The sequence below is a fragment of the Eublepharis macularius genome, chromosome 10, assembly GCF_028583425.1.
Source record: "Eublepharis macularius isolate TG4126 chromosome 10, MPM_Emac_v1.0, whole genome shotgun sequence".
NCBI classification, from domain to species: domain Eukaryota; kingdom Metazoa; phylum Chordata; class Lepidosauria; order Squamata; family Eublepharidae; genus Eublepharis; species Eublepharis macularius.
Genome location: NC_072799.1, coordinates 24,275,123 through 24,294,997, shown reverse-complemented (window position 1 = coordinate 24,294,997; position 19,875 = coordinate 24,275,123). Strand labels below are relative to the sequence as shown.

The following is a 19,875-nucleotide window of genomic DNA, read 5'->3' as shown; positions in this document are numbered from 1 at the left end:
ATTAACTCATGAACATATGCTTGGGTTGTTCTTAATTTCATTTATTAACTTGTATTTAGTGTATTTTTATCCTTTTCTCAATGACCTAAACCATCTTACAGAAGCATACTTAGAACAAATTTACAGTGACATCAATTTGAAGTTCAACGCAACTCCCCCAACTTCCTCTGGCTGCATTGGCATGTAAATAAGCCCAGTTGGGTGGTAAGCAAGAACAAACTTGGGGAGTGTGCAGACTGCTTTCCATGGGGTGTGGAAAGCCCTTTGGTTGGCCCTTTCAATACTTACAATAACTACGTTTATATAATAATAATAGCTATGCTTGTACACCACTCTTCTAGCCAGATTAGTGCCTCACCCAGAGTGGTGAACAAGTTAGTGTTATTATTATCCTCACAATACAGCTGGGGCTGAGAGGAGTGGCTTACCCAAGGCCACCTACTGAGTTCATGGCAGTAGTGGGATTCGAACCAGTAGAGTGCTGATTCACATCCAAACTACTTAACCACTGTGGTGCAGCTACTCTACTTGTATGTGAGCCACCATTTTAGGACATCTGAAGGAAAATACTAGTACTTTGTTAATAGTATTTTTTAATCATTATAGTTAATGTACAGAGTAAGTAACTCATTACTCAAAATAGAAGCTTGTAATCCACATTTTTTTTTACTGTAGGGATAGGTTTTGAAGGAAACTGTCCCTTGGCAGATGAGTGGTTTTAATAACTTAAAAACATCCTGGCATAATAATTTGCAAAATGCGATACATTGCATGATCATCCCAATTGGAGCTATGACCAATTTGCTTTTCAAATATGTTTGAATATTTGTTTACTTGGCTGAATGGTACCTTACAAACCTACAACTTTTGTCAGATTTTAAATTCTATTGTTAATATTTCAGCACTGTAGAATATAATTAAAATTAATAGTGCTTTCTAAATTCACATATCAAATTTGAGTATTTATTTCCCTTGACATATACTTGAACTCAGAGTCCCATCATGTGGATCTATTAATCTGTCATATTTGAAGCGTTTCGCAGGTAATGTTCTTCAATCCAAAGAAGCAGTCAAACATACAGTTATGCTATCCAAATAAACCTCCTGACAAGATGAGTGCAATCCCACGATGATAGATTAGATCGCTGCAATTCTTTCATTCTTCTGCTTTTACTAGTCCAAATTGATGTAACCTAATCAAAGGGAACGAGATAACAAAAAAGCCATCTTAACTTTATTGACATTCATCTTAATATTAAAGCCTTCCTTTTCATGTCGCATTTGTATCTGGCCTCCTCCTCTGACTTAACTTGAGACAAACAGTTCCTAGAAACACAGATATCCAGTTTATTATACAAATATTTGATTTTCATTAATTTTCCAATAGAGAATTGCCTTTGTAATGCACTGTTTGCACTGGAGATGCTCATTTCACTATCTTATGGATGAAATGAGTTTACCCTGACTTACAGTGGAAGGCACCACATCACTCATCCAAGGTTTCCTTTGCTTTTGGGAGCAAGAGACAAACAGCTCTGAGTGAATGCTCACTAGAAGCTGACTGACTACCTGGCATTTAGGCGGACATTTTAGCAAAAGAGAATTTCTCTTCTAGTAAAATGGATGAATTCCCCAGAAAAGCCTCTTTTTTGGGGGTGGAATGCACTTTTCCCCTCTCCACGGGCTTCATAGAAGCAATTAGAAGAATTCATAAATGACACCGTTTAAGCTTTCAGAACTAGAGTTGTTCTGGTGTCTGCTCATTTCTTTCTGACAATTACCTCTGAGTCTCTCAATCAGGCTCCTTTTCCATCTGGAGTGATAATTTATTTTGCAGCCAGCAAGAGTGGATGATTGCTGGGGGCAAAGTGGTTGGCTGGTCTTTCTGAATCATTTATATTCGTCAGGGCTGCTTCTCGCATGTGCCTTTATCATTTAATGACTGTTTCAGTGAGTGAAACATGTATGAATGGGCCATCACAGATCTACAGCCATAAGGATAACTCTCCTATGCTCTCCAATGCAATATGCTTCGTATTGAATTGGTTCATCTATTCAGCTTCCAGTTATCCAGCACACAATAGTTAAATGTAGGGAAATATTGTGATGCTCACATGTACATGAACCTGTCTTCGGACAACCTCTTCAGTGTGAAAGATTTTTGATGATATTAAGGTGAAGATATGATATGAAGCTCATTGACTTCAGAAGGTTTAGGAGGGTTTAACTGTGCTTAGGATGGCATTGCTAGATCCCTACATGTAAGAAGGATGATACACCTAAGTGTACTTCCAATCAGCATGCGTGACCTAGCTCCAAACATTCATGTGGGGAGAATATCCAAACTGGATGTGTGTGCCTAGATCACTCAGTTGGTTTTCCAAAATAATCTAGGAATTACCTACAAATCTATATGTACCTACACCCAATAGATTTTGAAGGAAGGAGAAGAACACCAGGCAGGGAAAAATAAGTTGGCATGTAGACTGTGTTTCTCTTTCAGTCTCTGTAGGGACTGTGATCATCTCCATATTATTCATCCTAGCTCTATCTCAACATTCCATCAATGGTTATAACAACAAAAAGCATCACAAAAGGAAAATAATACTAAAAAATGGGCCATTGTATTGACTGTTTACTTAAGTAATAAAGTCTTTATGATAAATATCTCAAGTTGAAATTTTGATCTCTCCACACACACCCTCACCACCACCACATTTTTTTTCAAATCTTTGGGATGTGGGGAGCAGTCATTTGGAAGTACGTTTCATGTTTTACCAAAAAACAGAGAGGAACTTATTCCCAGAAAAGTGTCATTTGGATTGCAACCATGGTCAAATCCACATTCACCCATTACCTGCATGTTTATCGGATATCTTCGTTCACATTCCTGCTTCCAATCCGTCTTTCTCGCGCGTCTTTCTCCCTCCGGTCACACGGCCGCTCGAAAACCGCTTTTTTGGGCGGGACCTTTTTCCCCGCCCATTTTTTTAAAAAAATTTTAGCGCACTTTTCCGTTATTTCGATCTTGCCTTATAAAGAAACATCATTGAAGATAATGATGCCTCTCTTTCCCCCACTGACAGCACTGATGGCTCTCTCCCGTTTCTTTTTTGGAAATTTGGAAGCATATTCGAAGCTTTCGTGGGCATTTCCTATGCAGGACAGTTCAGTGCCTGAATTTTACTGAAGTTTCACTTCCTTGGAGTGTCATTATTTCGATATTTCGTAATTTCGATATTACAGTAATATAAAATAAAAAAAATAAAAAACAGTTAAAAAGGAAGTTTCGCGAGTCCGTTCTGAGGATGGATTCACCCCAAAATGATTTTTCAAACTACCAGATTTGATTCAGAAACAGCATAATGAATAAATCCAGTGCTATGAAGTCAAAAACAGTCTTTTGCAGACTACGGAGCACTTGCAAGTTGAATCAGCCAATAGGAACTCTCGGAACGGCCAGAGAGACAAGAAGGGGGGTGGTTTTTTAAAAAAACCCGTTGAAAACCTGTGACCACATATTCGGGAGAAATGCGAATGAAATGCGTCTGTTTAATGAGGTAATGTGACCGGCACTCGGGATTGCGTGGGGAATGCGGGGAACATGCGACTTAGAATGAGTAATGTGGATTTGCCCCATATTCACTGTGTTGAAAGATCAGGCAAGCTTTCTAATGTTGTTCATATCTTCTCATTTATATTTGGATTTATAATTGTTCTGAACCAGTAGCACTCACTCCACAATTCTCAGAGAGCCACATTTGCAATTATCACCAACTGAAACAGCTATTCCAAACACACACACATACAATAATATAAGATATAACTGTTAATATTAAAGATATAGCCCCAACCTTTAAAATTACCAGATTACGTCTGAACATGTAGGGTTGTCTCTTCCCACCATAGTTGAACCTTAGCCGGCCCTTGTGAGTCTAGAACATGGGGAAGGGTTTCCCTCTTGTCCTTCTGGCTATCTTCTCAGCATCTGACACAGCAGCTCTGATGAGATACTGTGATTGCCAGGGTTCTGGAGAACAGCAAATTGGCCACAGAGAAGAGAATAAAACCACCACAACTGCTCTGTGGCCAACTTACTCTTTTCCTGGGTGGTTGCCATGGTAGTGGTTCTTTCTCTTCTCGGCAGCCATCTTGTTCTCCTCCTGGCAGCTATCTCTATGCTGGGTGAGAGTAGAGAGGCTGCAAAGAAGAATTTTGGAGTCTGTGACTGGGTAGTTAAAGCAAAGTCGATTGAAGCTAAGTCCTGTGAAGACAGAGATCCTGCACTTGGGCTATGGGTTGATGCGTTCGGGTTGATGCGTTTGGCTCCCAGCCCTTGATGGGGCACCACTCGCATCTACTTCGATGGTAAGGACTCTGGGTGTGGCTCCGGATGCCTCCCTTTCAGTGGAGGCCCAGGTAGTGGGAGATGCTAGATCTGCATTTTTCTATCTTCGTCAGATCAAGCAGCTTGTTCTCTATCTTGTTTCAACCCATGACCTAATTGCAGGGATCAAGGCAACAATTGCCTCCAGGCTGGATTACTGTAACTCACTCTATGCAGGGCTACCCCTGAGACTGATCCGGAAGCTACAACTTGTCCAGAATGCAGCTGCACACGTCTTTACGGGGACTCTGGTTAGACTGCATATACAATCTGTCCTGAGCCAGCTGCACTGGCTTCTGGTTGAATTTCAGGTCAAGTTCAAGGTTTTAGTTTTGACATTTAAAGCCTTTAGCAGTCTGGGACCAACTTACCTGTGAAACTGCTTCTTGCCATATGTTCCCTGGAGGGCACTTTGTTCAGCTGACAAACAACTACTGGTGATCCCTGGCCCCAATGGTGTTCGCTTGGCCCAGCTTGGTGGAACTCTCTCTCCATTAAGACCTGGGCCCTGCAGGACTTGTTACAGTTCCGCCGAGCCTGTGAGATGGAGATGTTCTGCCAGGCCTATGGTTGTGGTTAGGGTGTGGGCGAACTATCCAGCTGGCCTTCCTACCATGGCCTTTTAGGCCACTCTGATATTTCTCACCTATTCTAGTTCTACTTAGTCTAAGATGGCGACTTTTTCCCTATGCCTGTTTAGAACATGGAAAGTGTAAGTTCTAAGCAACTTATACTGTCCATGTCTATTCAACCTATTGTGTGTTTATATGTTGTTCATATACTTTATTTGTTTTAAATTGTTCTATATATTTGTTTTTCAAACATTTTTTAACATTTGAAAATTTTGTTTTAATGTCCACTGTCTTGGGGACCCAAAGTTGGGTAGAAAGGCAGCATAGAAATGTTTTAAAAAAATAAATGAACGAATCCTTTCACAGTTCATAAAGAGGTTTAAAAGGGCAAACAAATGTCCTTCAGGAGGCACCAACACAAGTATTTAACATACCTATTTTATTGGGGTTATGCTTCAGGCAACAAACAGAACTGCACAGTCTTCAGGGACCTTTCCGACAGATAAATGCTGAACTTTAAATATCCATTCCAAGTACTAACAACAAACCCGAGAGAGCTTTAGAAATGTTCCACCAGTTCTTTTAGATGTCAAAAATAAAACTACTTTAAATTATGAAGTAGATTTTGATGCTTTGCCAGGTAACACATGATAGATGGTCAACATATTTTTAGACCTTTAATTGAAGTGAGTGAGATTTAATGAAACAAGGCAAACGTTGTTAAGGCTGTGGGTGTGTAATTACCTGTCTTACAATGAGATACATAGATGGCAGTGCCCCTTTCTCCAGCTGAAGTTTTTCAATACTCCTCATAACGATTATGATTTATTGTTTTCATTCAGTCAGGCATGCACTGGCATTCTTGCTTGCTAATTGAAGCACCACTACATCATTGTGTAGCCAGGTCGGCAGGCAATTGTGAGTCATATGGGATGTCACCATAAGCTCATCATTTGAAACTTTTGCTGTCATAAGTTTCTAATGTAAACATATACATATATATAGGGATAATCCAAGCTAATTTTTTAGCTTCCAAGATATTTTTAAAGGCAGGAAAAAATAAAACCAGCCTACGAGATGCAAATTCGTGGTAGCAAGATGGTTGCAGGGCAAGCTTAAAGGCAAGGGGTCCAGAGAAGAAGAAATACGCACACAACTTTGTTGGATGAAAAACAGGCCACAACTTTATTGGTTACAGAGGAGAAAAGGAGCATTGACTGCATAGGGCATGGATCCCAGCATCGGGTGACCCACCTGTCAGCCGATGACCCTCTTACCCCTTCAGCCCACCTGCTGAAGGGAGGACCCCGCAGGATGATGGTTGAGGGGTCCACGCTGGGCGGTAGCCTCTGTGTGGGTCCCCCGTCACCTGGAAGCAGGCATGCCCTGGCAGCCCCCCGAGCTGAGCCTGTCGCTGCCATGCCTGGTCCAAGATCCCTTATGGGGATCCCCATCTATGGGGAAACAGAGCCTGCAGGCCCTGTTTCCCCCAGAGGGATCAGTGCCCAATGCTCCAAGCCACCAACTCCAAGTTGTGACTATTTAATACCTTAACATAGAGACTTTCCCAAGGAGTCTCATTCTTTAACAAAGGTTTTAACAGTATGCCTGACATTAACAATGACATCTAACCCTAGTCTAATATAGTAAACCAATCGTGACTTAAATGGAACATGAAACCGGTGAAACCAGAAAACCTGGAACAAGAGGAGAGGGTGGGAGGGGTTCACATTTCCGGAGCCAACTGGAGGGCTCTCGTTCCGGCCCCAGCATAAATAGAATAGGGGAGGACCTGAAGGAAAACTTCTTCCCTCAGGTCCAGCAACAGTCCCCCATTCAAACACCCAGCCAGCCAATGGATTGGCTGGCTGGGAACGCAACCGCGCGGCTCAGCTTGGAGCCACGCACAATGGAGCCGGGGCCGGCAGGGGAAGGAGCTGCTTCTGTTCTTCCCTCCCATTACCTGCGAGCCCCGCAAACGCTGGCCCAGTAAGAACGGGGCCAGGGGCCTTTGGGTGTAGGGTGATCTCCTAAATGAGAAGCATAAATATCCTTGTGAGCTTTTTTTTCTTTTCCAGTGAACAACTGTGCTCAGTTATTTTGGATAATTGGCACATAATCCTTCACTTTTGATTGACAGAATAATGGGATGTTATATACTTGCTTTGCTCTGAAATTTATGAAAAATTGTAGAAGTAAGTTTTCTGAAAATTTAGGTTGTGATTGTACTTTCTTACTTTACAGCTTTAAGACCTTGCCATATATGCCTGTCTGCATATCTGCCATGAATGTATTATGTGTCATGTACTGGTCCTCTGATGGCATGAGTAGTTTCTTATTGATGTTAAGGCAGTAGGTTATCTTGCAAGTATTTACTTTCTCTTTCCCTGCTGCCTCCAGCAAGTGTCCTTGAAGGCCGGCTGCGGCCGGCTTGAAATGTATCCTTCTTGGGAACTGAGATGATTTCATTCTTTGTTCTTTCTAGCCTAAACCTAGCTTCTTCTCTTCACCCCCTGGCTCCTTTGCCCCCAAACTTTAACAGTCCCGATCCCGATGGCGGGAACCTTCCCTATAACTAACACTACCGACCCCATTCACGTCACTTCTGCCAATTCAGTTTCTAAGCACCTTGAACTTGATGGATCTCTAATACAGTTACTTCAACCAATACACCTGCGTGTTTGCTGTGGAGAACTTGGGGAATCTACCTGCCAAGGACTGACAGACCTTTTCCCGTAGGTCTGTCATGTACTTGAACAGGGGTGACACATAAGTAAGGCTGCGTATCCTGTCCTCCACTCAGGGCAGCCAAGTACATGCAACATATAGTGCAAAGCTCTATGCTGTAAAGACTCGAATGGCTTGTCATGCCTGGAGGGGGGAGGGCACTTTGCCCATCCTATTGTATGGACACCTCACTCCTGCCAGGCCCCTGGTCCACCACCTTCCCTGCCCTGCACTGGCATTGCTCCATGCTGTTGCCACACTGGTGCCCAGCCAGGCTGTAGTGCTGTCAGGGTGCTCCACTGGTGTATCTCAGAGATATGCCAGTGAAGTGCTTCATTGACTATCTGTGTACTTTCAGGCTGTCCCTCAGGATTGCACCATAAACCTGTTACCATTTGGATAAATAATAATTTCTTGAGTCACACACATGTCCTGTAAAAATAAACAGAAGTCCAGTGGCACCTTAAAGGCTAATGAGATTTTATTTCAGAATAAACTTTTGTGATCTAAAGCCTCCTTCATCAGATACATGTAGTGGTCCCTATACACAGACATTTATATATGATGCTGGGGGTGGTGGTGGTGAGGATAAACAGCAGAGCCAATGGACCATGACGTACTGGTTTCCTGTATATTTTTGCTGCAGTAGACTATCACAACTACTTCTCTTGGGCTATTAATATGTATGTAGTATTTTGTAGTTCTTTACACTTTGTACTATCACTTCAGTATGTGGCTCATTTAACACGTACAAACTAGAACTCTGCACTAGAATAGTTTGACTAAATGCTGGGGTTTTCCCCCTTCAATAAAAATCAGTATGTAAGCATTTTCTCTTGGTGCTGTTTAAGCCTCTGGTTTAAAACCACTAATGCCACAGATGCTTAATAGCCCATATGCATATAAGAAGAAACTGCTTTCTTTCAACCCAGGTTGGTAATTAGTAGGCAGACTGATGGGCAAGATTTGGCAGCTACTAGTTGGCAGTGTTCTTTTTAAATTAAATGTGTGTTGCAGAAGAAAACAAGAAAAGAAGACATTTGCTATGAAGCATCATTGGCAAACATCTTTACTTACCTACCGTTCGGTGGCTTTCAGACTGATTTTACTCATTGCTAGTCAGAGAAAGTCCTAATGAGTTCAGTTGGATTACAGCTATGTTTAAAAAAAACACATGACAATGATATGTAACATCCAGTCCAGCTACATACCTTTGTAAAGCCCATGTGTTCCAGGGCATGAAGAAACCTGGTGAGGTGAGTCATGGATTCATGGCTTTGAGAACATTTCTAAGGATGTTGCTGGGCAAATGTGTGCAGTTTTTAAAGATGTGATTCATACCAAATAAGTATACCTTCCACTTAGGTTACAAGCCATATGAGGAGAATGAACTAGAGGGTTGTTGCCATGATCTCCATTGGTATTGTGATCCAAAACAGAGCTGTAGCACAAAAAACTCAAGCTTGTTGGTACTTCTGTATTGAGATACTTTTCCTTCTCCTACATTTTAGTTATGCAGCCCTAAATTAGCCCTGAGAAAAAAGCTGAAAACAGACAGATCCATTCTTTCCATATTCACTCTTCGTTGCATACTCACATCACTAATCCGGATAAGAATGTGTATCATGCATGCATTGAAAGATGTGTGAACACTTGACTTTTTAAAAACCATTATTTAACTTTTTTGGTAGGTTAACACCTGAGATAGGGTAACATGCTTTGGTCCTGGTGACCATATGCCTCCCGCCCTGATGGTGACCTAAATGTATATAGCGTGAAAATGATAGAAAAAATAGTTTGAGAAGTAAACAGCATTTGGCTGTAATTAGCATACAAGAGCTGCAGTCTGCAGTTGTATTTATTCCAGAGTTGGTCTACTGAAAAGAATTGCTTCAGGTTGTTCCAGTTATAGATAGTAGTTGGTGTAGAGCAACTGTAGGAGGACAGAAGGGAGGAAAACTCTGAGCTCTTCTTCTTTATGATACTTGACTAGAGATTTTTCATTTTTAATAAGTACATTAAAATGAAGACTATTATATTTGGTGGGAGGAGAAAAAAGCATAAAGTGCTCAGCTTGCAGTAGTTACTTCCCTTTAATGGTCAGATCTGGCGATTTCCACACGTTGCACTGTGCCGTGGTGACATAATTAGTGCTTTTTTCCCCTCCTAGACTGTTCAAAACAAAGATTTCTTTCCCCTCTTCTCCATTCTGGCCACTGAATTATTGTTTTGTGAGGATGCAGAATTATTGTGCCCTCTGTAGGACACTTTCTGAAGTCCATTAAGATGGGGGAAATGAACTTCAGCATCTTAGTTCACTGAAAATATAGTAGAATTAGCCAAAAAGTTACTCAAAACATGTAAAGAAAGTACATCCCCTCCCCCAAGCAATGTGTATTTGTTTAATAATTGCAGGGTCAGGCTTGAGTAGGGAGCTGTATAATGCTTTTTGTGGGGTGGGGATATACGTCTATTTTCTTCTGGGAGCATGCGATATGATTTAGAAGAACACGTGGCCTTATTTTAAAATTAATACATAGGGGTGAAGGTCTCACATAAGCAGCTACTGCTCCATTTTTCTGAATAGCAAGGACATTAATAAGTAGGAATGCATAGGCACAGCTTTCACCTGCGTTGCAGTGAATGAAGGGTTCTCTGCTCATGTGACATATTATCTGCACATAGTGTTTTAGGGCTTACTTACATGAAACTCCCCCCCCCCCCAGTGCTGGGTTAACAGGTGTGGTCCAGGAGTTCTGTGCTCTGCAGCATGCTTGGGCCTGATTCAGATTGGGACCGTAAGGCTTGAGAGGTAACCCTCTTGCTGTTTTCCTGATCTGAAATAGCCCCAGGGAGCCATTGGGAAAACCTAATGAGCAATGATTGGCTACACAGTTAAGTTGTTGCCCCCATGGGATAAAATAGCAACTCCTCAGGGCTATTTCAGGTTGGGAAAAAACAGTAGGGGAGAAGGCCCTCTATCCTCACACACCATAATAGTGACATACTTCGTAAACCGCTCTGAGTAGGTGTTAAGTCATCCTGAAGGGCGGTATATAAATTGAACATTGTTGTTGTTGTTGTTGTTGTTGTTGTTGTTGTTGTTGTTGTTATAGTCCTAATCCAGAATGGGCCGAAGTGCAGCTAGGAAGCCCAGACAAGCCAGTCTATTTCTGGCAACCTAACCTCTGGATGTACCCAGGAAAAGTGTATCATGTAGTTATACCCTCAGTGTGGAAAATGTTTAGGTGGGTAGCCATGTTGGTATGCAGTAGAACATCAGGATTTGAGTCCAGAGACACCATAGAGACCGACAAGATTTTCTGAAGAAGGGAGCTCTGACTCTTGAAAGCTTACACTCTGAAAATCTTGCAGGTCTCTAAGGTGCCACTGGACTCAAATCCTTTGGTCTGGAAAAAATTGCTCCAGGGCAGGGAATTGATGGGTTATGATTTTATGAACTGTTCTTAAGGTCAGTTAATGTAACTGTTTTTTTTAATTTACACCCCACTTTCTCCCTAATGGCGACCCAAAGTGGCTTACATCTCCCCTCCTCTATTTTATCCTCACAACCAACCCTGTGAGTAGGTTAGGCTGAGAATGTATGATTGGCTCAAGGCCGCCTGGCAAGCTTCCATGACAGAGTAGGGATTCAGACCAGGCCAAGCAGATCCTAGTTTAACTCTCTGATCACTTCACCACACTGGCTTGTATATAAATTGTATAACGAGAGTTACTATAACATTGTGGCCATAGTGAGAATAATGAGTTGTTCTTGTTCAGATGTTGCTTCTGTCTTCAATCTGATAGGTGACCTTCAAGCAAGCCATTCTCCCTCAACCTCCTATTGAGGTTATCGGGATATGGGGATGACATAGGACTGCCAACATAAGGCTGGCAGCCAGTGGGAGAATCACCATGGGTGAGGGGGCTCACCAGTGATATAATGATGTAACAACTGGCACAATCAGAAATGGCATCATTGTGTTGCTGGCAACATTCTAGAATTTGTCTAATATTCTATGGTTTAACCATAGAGTTTTGATTGAACGGTAGATGGTCACCAACATCACAATAGCATCACTTCCAGTCACACCAGGATGACACCAGCAATTGCCCTCCTACACTCCATTTTTCTTGTGCTGCCCAGGTGAGCAATAGAGGGAAGAACTCATTGGGGGTGGGAGATTCCCCTCCTTCCAGTGGGAACATGGCAACCATAGGGTAACAGTAATGCCTTATCTTATAGTGTTCAAATATGGATTACAGAGATAATGTGTGTGAAGCACTTTGTAAATGCTTTAAACTGCTAATACTAAGCATTCATTCTATTTAATTACATTTATGTATACTGCATTCAGAGATCCCCATTAACCATGATTCTTTTAAACGTGAAACTCAACAGAATCTGCTCTGAAATTCTGGTTTGCCTGCTGCCAGTGAGAGCTGACTGCCGCAGAACTGGCAAGGTTTTTGCTCTTGTGCAGCTGCTACTCTGTGCCATGATGGTGATGCTGCCAAAAAAAAGACCAGGATTCCTGCATTGAGGAATGAATGACCAAACAAGGTTACCATAAGTCAGAATTCACAAGCTGGGATGTAACTCTGGGTTGTGGCTCTTTTACTAACAAGAGTTAGTGGAGTGGCCAACGTTCAGGCCTTATTAATGTAACCAGTTTGCAATTCACAGTTTAGTCTGATGTTTGAATGTAGCCATATTTATTCTGTAGCTTTTACAATGTTTCTTTTTGAATGGATCATCTGCAATCTCACTCCATGAATGTTATGAAAACTTTGTGTTTTTTGGTACATGATTTCTCTCTCTCTCTCTCTCTCTCTCTCTCTCTCTCTCTCTCTCTCTCTCTCTCTCTCTCCATATGTGTGTGTATGTGTAAAAGAGGGAGGGATCATGGGACTAAGCAAGTGATGAATCTATAAACAAGAAAATATTTGTATCTCTAGGATCATTTATTATAGGAAGAAAGAATTTCTTGGCTATTTCTTCTATGTATTATCCCACTGTCTTAATGCTCATCTGTACGGTTAGACATATAGTTAACCACATCTTGATAATATACTCTCGTTTATTCTACAATAAGTTCACCCTAAAACTCTTCAAAGTATGTTACTGAAGATCTAGGACACCTTACATAAAGCAATTTAGTTGTCTCTCTTTGTGCCCTAAAACCTAGCAATTTTAATTAGCTTGTAGATGGGATACCTGATTGTGTGATAGCAAACCTAGAAATAGGTTGTATGTTAATTTTCTGAGATTGAATATCAAATAAAGATGACCCTTTTTGATTCTTACCCCACCAAACAGCACCAGGCAACATAGTGTTGAAATGATGCTATACATTTTTCAATTGACAAGTCCTGAAATAGACATCTTAAATGTGTATATGGATAGTTCATTGTTTTTTTTTAAAAAAAGAAAATATTTTAAAAATAACCTTCAGCAAAGTTTACAATAAAATGCACTATCTGTTTTATTATAATGTTGACCTTATTCTTCATGATGCAAGCATGTCAGTATCTTTTTTACTGAATTATCCAATAGCCTCATGGTCCTCTGACCAATAGGAATCTCAGGTGACCTGGTCAGCTGATCTGTGGGAATATTGCATGATTTGTGCCCACATGGTCTGTCAGATTAACTCTGTGTCCTTTTAAAATTACTATTTATTGTAAACATATTTACAGAATGACTTTTCCTGCTGGGTTCCTTTTGTGACGTCGTTTCTGTTTCTTCTTTCCCACTGTGTTAGGACTTCTGGCTTCTTCATTCTTCCTTGGGCCTAGTAGAGGTTCACATTTCATACAGTCCATATTGGTTAAGGCAGTGGACTGGTGGGTGCATCATAGAACCATGTTTCTCACTTCTAGATGTACCTGCTGCTAATATACATATATAGAAAGCGAAGCTTCCAATATCCTGCTTCTCTTTACACACACACACGGAGAGGAGAAGAAGGTCACTCAATAGTGGCAAAGATTCCTCTATGAGCCCTTGGCTCATTACGCAGTCTGTTACACTCCTGGTTTTAGCTTGTTTTTCCTGTCCCCAGTTCTCTTGGTCTGCTTACCCATGGTCTTCTTAACCCTGATTCTCCTCTTCCTGTCACATGACTCTGCTGTCTCAGACTTGCTGCTTAGTAAGTCCCATGCTCAATGGGTCCCAGGTCTGGAAAAGTTAAGCCTGATTGATTAAGAAATAGAAAACATGACCTTTTTTGCTATAATGGCTGACTTGGGACAAGAAAGAGTACTAACCCTAGCTGCTGTGCTGGAGGGGAGGGAGATATCTGTAATGTAACTCATCTGCAGTGAGATGAAGTGTTTAGATGTATAATTTCATTCATTTAAAATACTTATACCTTAATTTTCTCCCCAGTGGTGAAGTTGTGCCTATATCAATTTTGATATCCAGTGAACAGACTAAGCTGTCTATTCGATTATTAATGGGTATATTACTTAGCAGAGTTGCAGAATTGTGCAAAGGACATAATGAGAACACACTCCCAGTGGTTAGCTCTATAAAAACACTTTACTACATAATAGGAAAAAGGTTAAATTAGTAGAAAATAAGAAATTGCTATTTGGCTACATCTTGTTTGTTAGAGAGATTGAGAAAGACTGGCTTGAGACTGAAGTGAACTGAGACAAAGAGCAATAAAACTTCATTATACCTTTCTAGTTAATTGCCCCCCCCAATAAACTGGTTGCCCAGTAGAGAATCCCACTTCTACTTCATTAAGCATAAAGACTCCCATTCCTATGGCAGGAAACCTCATTTGATAGCTAAGTGGTTACATGCAAATAAGTTTACTAACTAAGTAACATAAACAACAGTTTAACTCTTTTATAACTGAATGTAAACACTTGGTAATTCCCAACAATTATGAGGAAGGCTAATTAAAACCTTCCATTACAGGCTAAATTATTTGCTTGAGATAGTATAATACAGTATAGCTTCAGAAGAACTCCCTCAGTCATGTTATCAATGTTTTATCTGATTCAAAGCTATTTAAATAAGCTGAATTTAACTTCTACCTACTCTCTTGTGATCCTGATTTATGTTAATCTAATGGTGGGATCTAGTGAAGTCCTTCATTGGGCATTGGTAGATTGACATCAAGATAAAGCCAACATAGATCCTGAGGAAATTCCTGGGCCGATTCCAGACGACTAACCTGAAGGTGCTGCATGCCGCCATGTTCCGGATCGCGATGGGGAAAACGTGAAATATCGCATTTTCTCGCGCGACTTTGGCGCAACGTCGCGCCAAACTCACGCGAGAAAACGCAATATTTCGTGTTTTCCCCGTTGCGATCCGGAACATGGCGGCATGCAGCGCCTTCAGGTTAGTCGTCTGGAATCGGCCCTGCATTCTAATCTTCAGAGCTGCAAAGAAACAACTTACAAATATAACAAGCTATGTCTACTGTAGGCTCATAGAGAAGGCAGCAGTACACAACATATCCATGAGCCTGCTTCAGGGCAAATTAAAGGGCCCAGTAAGATGGGCCTCATGTCTTCACACTCACGCTTAGTGGGCTCTGGTCACATCTACGCCTCCTCAGTAGGTTTGGTGCTTTTTCAGCATAACTAAAAGAAAATCCCTGTCCAAGAGGGGGCATGGGACAAAGAAAGTGAGGCCATTGGAGAGTTAAGAGTGAAAATGGAAGAATGTGAATTCACACAATTGACTCATGTCGGTAGTATAAGTAGGTTTGCCAACCTCCAAAATTACAACTGATCTCTAGGCTACATTGATCAATTGTAGATATTAAAAAGGCTGGAAACTTGCTTAAGTTACTGTGTGGAGCTATGGATGGCAACTCAAGTTTCCTGCCGCCTCCCTCTTTTAACTTATACAGACTCCTTATTTGAACAACCAAATAACCAATTTATTATCTCTTCCATAGAAGGGTTAACCAGCTTATTTTTGGTTGACAAATAGTGTGTTGTTGTAAATGTAATGATTTTCACAGAAGCTGGGCCTCAAGAATTGTTACAATGTGTCACCCATTCACAGGGTTACAGAACTAAAAGGCTGTTTTTTCTGGGGAAAGAGATGGAGAGATTTTATATGGGAAAGGCTCACTAAATATTGAGATCTCTCACCCTTTCACTGGTGCTTTCACCACTGGAAGTGTGGGATGTTATCTGCTTAATTCCTCTGTTTTCCCAGTCTGGTCATTCCTTAACTCAGACCCTGAAGAGAAGTTGGTGTCTCAGGATTCCTTTCACACATCATTAATATGCTGCCGCCATAATGTAAACTAACCTGCCTAATACAGCAAGCCTAATCCTATTCAATCCCTATTTTGCTGTATATGTGTCTGAGCCTTAACTGACAACTTGACTCAGTTCCTCATCTTGTAACCCCTCTCTAAGAACCTCCCTCCTCTTTTCCACAGAGGATCCATGGTCTCTCATTGGCTGGAAACATTAAGAATTTACGTACACCCCAGGGATTCAGAAAATCGGCTGTGACATCTGGAGCATAGAACTGGAAGATTTCTGTCACACACACTTCTCCCCCCCCCACACACACACACAAACATAGGGAGTCACAAATGTATATGTTGCTTTTCCATACTTGCAGTATTAATGAACACTAGTGGTTTCTCTCGCTGTGTATATGTGTACCTGTGCTTGTGCTACTTGGTTTCCTTCCTTCCTTCCTTCCTTCCTTCCTTCCTTCCTTCCTTCCTTCCTTCCTTCCTTCCTTCCTTCCTTCCTTCCTTCCTTCCTTCCTTCCTTCCTTCCTTCCTTCCTGACTGACTGACTGACTGACTGACTGACTGACTGACTGACTGTCTGACTGACTGACACTTTCAGGTAGGTAGCTGTGTTGGTCTGCAGTATAACAGCAGGATTCGAGTCCAGTGGCACCTTAGAGACCAACAAGATTTTCACGATACAAACTTTCTAGAGTCAAAACTCTAGAAAGTGTCTGAAGAAGGGAGCTTTGACTCTTGATTACTTACACCCTGAGAATCTTGTTGGCTCTCAGGTGCCCATGGACTCAAATTCTGCTGTTATTCTTTGGAGAGACTTTTGGAGAGGCAAAAAGGGGGGAAATATTCCAAAGTAGGAAAACTGATAAAGCAAGCAAGCAAATCCGGACTTGTCCACATCCACCAAGATGACCACTGCAGGTTCTCGGCTGCAAGTCCAGTCTCATGCTTTGGCACCTCCAAAGCTAAACACCTGCAGAAATAGGAGGAAAACAGCCTGCTGCCCTGTTGCTAGCAAAATAGCAGGATCTTCCTCATTTCTCCTTCTGCCAGCCATTACTCATATCCTTTGATTCTTCTAGTTCATGTCTCTGTCATCTCATGTTCCTAGTCCACTGCACATCTCTTTGAAAAATCTCTCCGGTGCTACACAATCCCTTACACATCTTGGCTTTTCTGCCTTCAAGGGCCTTGTTTCTGCACACAAACAATATTTGTTAATGATCACAACTTTCTTTCTGACATGTTTCCAATTCTGTCATATAATTGGTAGGGGTTTGGGGTTTCTTGCTTCAAAAATACTTTTTAAATGAAGCAGTCTGCATCACTTAATGATTTGCTCTGTTGAACTTAATTGAGATTTTTTTTTTAGTTGTGTTATTTAAAAGGACTCTTTTCCACAATTTTTTTTAAAAAATTGAAGTATAAATAGCATCCATACATCTAGTGCTGTGTACCAATAAGATGAATGTGACAGTGAAAAGTAGGAAATAGTGATTGATTCCGTCTCCTTTCATGAAAAAAGCATTTATATAAAAAAGGAATTTAAAAGCCAAAAAAATGACAATTACACATTTATTACTGACAGTCAGAGTTCAGCTGACCTTTTTCTTCTGGGTTCAGCCCTTGTACATTATTATTTCTGAAGTTCATTTTCACATCCTTGTGTTTATAATCCTGACAGTGTTGTAAAGATATAGTTTGAGGGTCACCAAAAGATTTTATTGGTGTATATTAAAGGAATAAGGCAAAGTCTATGAGCTAAAATTATTCTGAAGGATAAAATCTTGTACTCCTTGCTTTCTGAAAGTTATATAAAATACATCATTCTATGATGGAGTAATAAAAGCACTTCTCAACTTTAGTTGTAGTTTGCTATTCAGTGTGCTGTAGAGAACATTCGATTTTCCTTTGACACAAGCTCTTATTTTACATATTAGGCAGGACTCTCAAGGACAGCAGAAATCCAATCTCTCTTCTCTTCGCAGATAAAACCAGTTTTTAAAGAGAGCAGTAACTTCCTTGTTAGTTCAAGCCTACCAGTATTTTCCAAAAACGAACTACATCTAGTAATGATTCGGTACACACTGAGACATTCCACATTCCAGGACAGTTATTTTCATGTTATGTATAACAGGCTCCAAGCCAGAATACCCTATGCAAAGAGCACATAAAGGAGACCCTATGTGCTTCAGGACAAGAGTACTGGATATAAAAGTGCCTCAGGGAAACTGGCAGTTTGGAGCAATGGAAGAGGGCAGAGACAAGCTGGCTGTTAGGATAGATAGTAGGTGGTGCCAGGTTGGACAACAGTTGCCCTGCACACCATCATTTTATAGCCTGCTAATGGGTAGGACGGGCTATAAATAAACAAACAAATAAACAAACAAACAAATAAATAAATAATATAAGCTAGCAGCAGCAGAAAAGTGAATGCATTTGATGGCTTTCTGATATATTTTATGTATGTATGTATGTATGTATGTATGTATGTATGTATGTATGTATGTATGTATGTATGTATTTTATTAGATTTTGAGTGAAGAGGTTAAGTAATTCAACTAGTAATGGCAGTGGTTACAGGAATATCTATAATAAAGTGGAGAATGATTTTTAAGTTCTGTTGTAATCACCAGGCAGGATCTATGGAAGGCTGGTGCAACACATAAACTAGTTGAATTGCCACAGGTGAGATATGACCATGACAGTTGAGTCCTGGGTGCTCATAAAACTGTACAGCCTGGTAGATTTTCTTCTCTTTTTGTTAACAAATTACTATTTTAAAAATTACAAATTGAATGACCTTTTCAAGATTGTTGTTGTGGGTTTTCCGGGCTGTATTGCCGTGGTCTTGGCATTGTCATTCCTGGCGTTTCGCCAGCAGCTGTGGCTGGCAGCTGTGGCTGCCAGCCACAGCTGCCAGCCACAGCTGCCAGCCACAGCTGCTGGCGAAACGTCAGGAACGACAATGCCAAGACCACAGCAATACAGCCCGGAAAACCCACAACAACCATCGTTCTCCGGCCGTGAAAGCCTTCGACAATACATCTTTTCAAGATTGCTGAACAAGTGTGAGTAATTCAGCCACCAAGTATTTCCTGGTTTCCAGAAATGGTCCATATTTCTTTGAAATATTTTTTCCCCCGTTCTTTGGAATTTTAATATCTTTGGCACTTACATTTTCATTTTCATTTTACAATGAAAGTACAAATTACCAAATCATGGCTCATAAACTCCTCTCTACTCCATATGGGTCTCTCAGTCTGAACAAGGTGATAGAGAACAAAAAGAGTATAAAAAATAAAGCCTGGAATATCCTACATGTTGTTATGGCTGAACAAAACCTTGGCCATTTCCATACTACCTTTAAAAAGTGGCAGGCTCCCGAAACGCTGGCTGCTTCTTCGGGCAATGTTTTCTTTAAAACAGATGTGGGGTGTTTTTTCAGCTCATATCGTGTGAAGAAGCCACCAGCGTTCCAGGAGCCTGCCACTATTTTAAGGTAGTATGGAAATGGCCCTTATCTTTTTCTTGTTCCACGTTTCCCCTATTGACAGGAAGGAAAGCTTGGGTAGAAGAGATGCATGCAATTGATGCCTTCTTGCAACTCAAGATGGATTCTAAATCCACTTCCCAAGTCGTCTTCTAATTAATTTCTTTTTTGTTGTTGATGTTTAATTTGTTGGAAGTTTAAAGTTTACTAAAGTTAAAGTTTAATTTTCATCCCACACTTCTTCCACGAAACTCAGAACAGTGTATTTTTTTATCCCCTCCCCATTTTATCTGCAGCGCTGTGTGGGTAAGTCAGTCTGAGAGTCTATGACTGGGCACAAAGCCATTCAGTGAGTTTTCATGGCAATATGGAAATTTGAATCCTATTTTCCAGATACGTACCTGATGCTGTAACCGTTACACTACACTAGCACTCAAAGGAAGTAGAATC

General features: G+C 41.0%; 1 protein-coding gene across 3 annotated transcripts in view; it reads left to right on the top strand.

The window, feature by feature from the left end:
* The window catches only part of UNC5C (unc-5 netrin receptor C), a 435,854-nt gene that overhangs the window by 274,976 nt on the left and 141,003 nt on the right, over nucleotides 1–19,875 (top strand). The window lies entirely within an intron of this gene.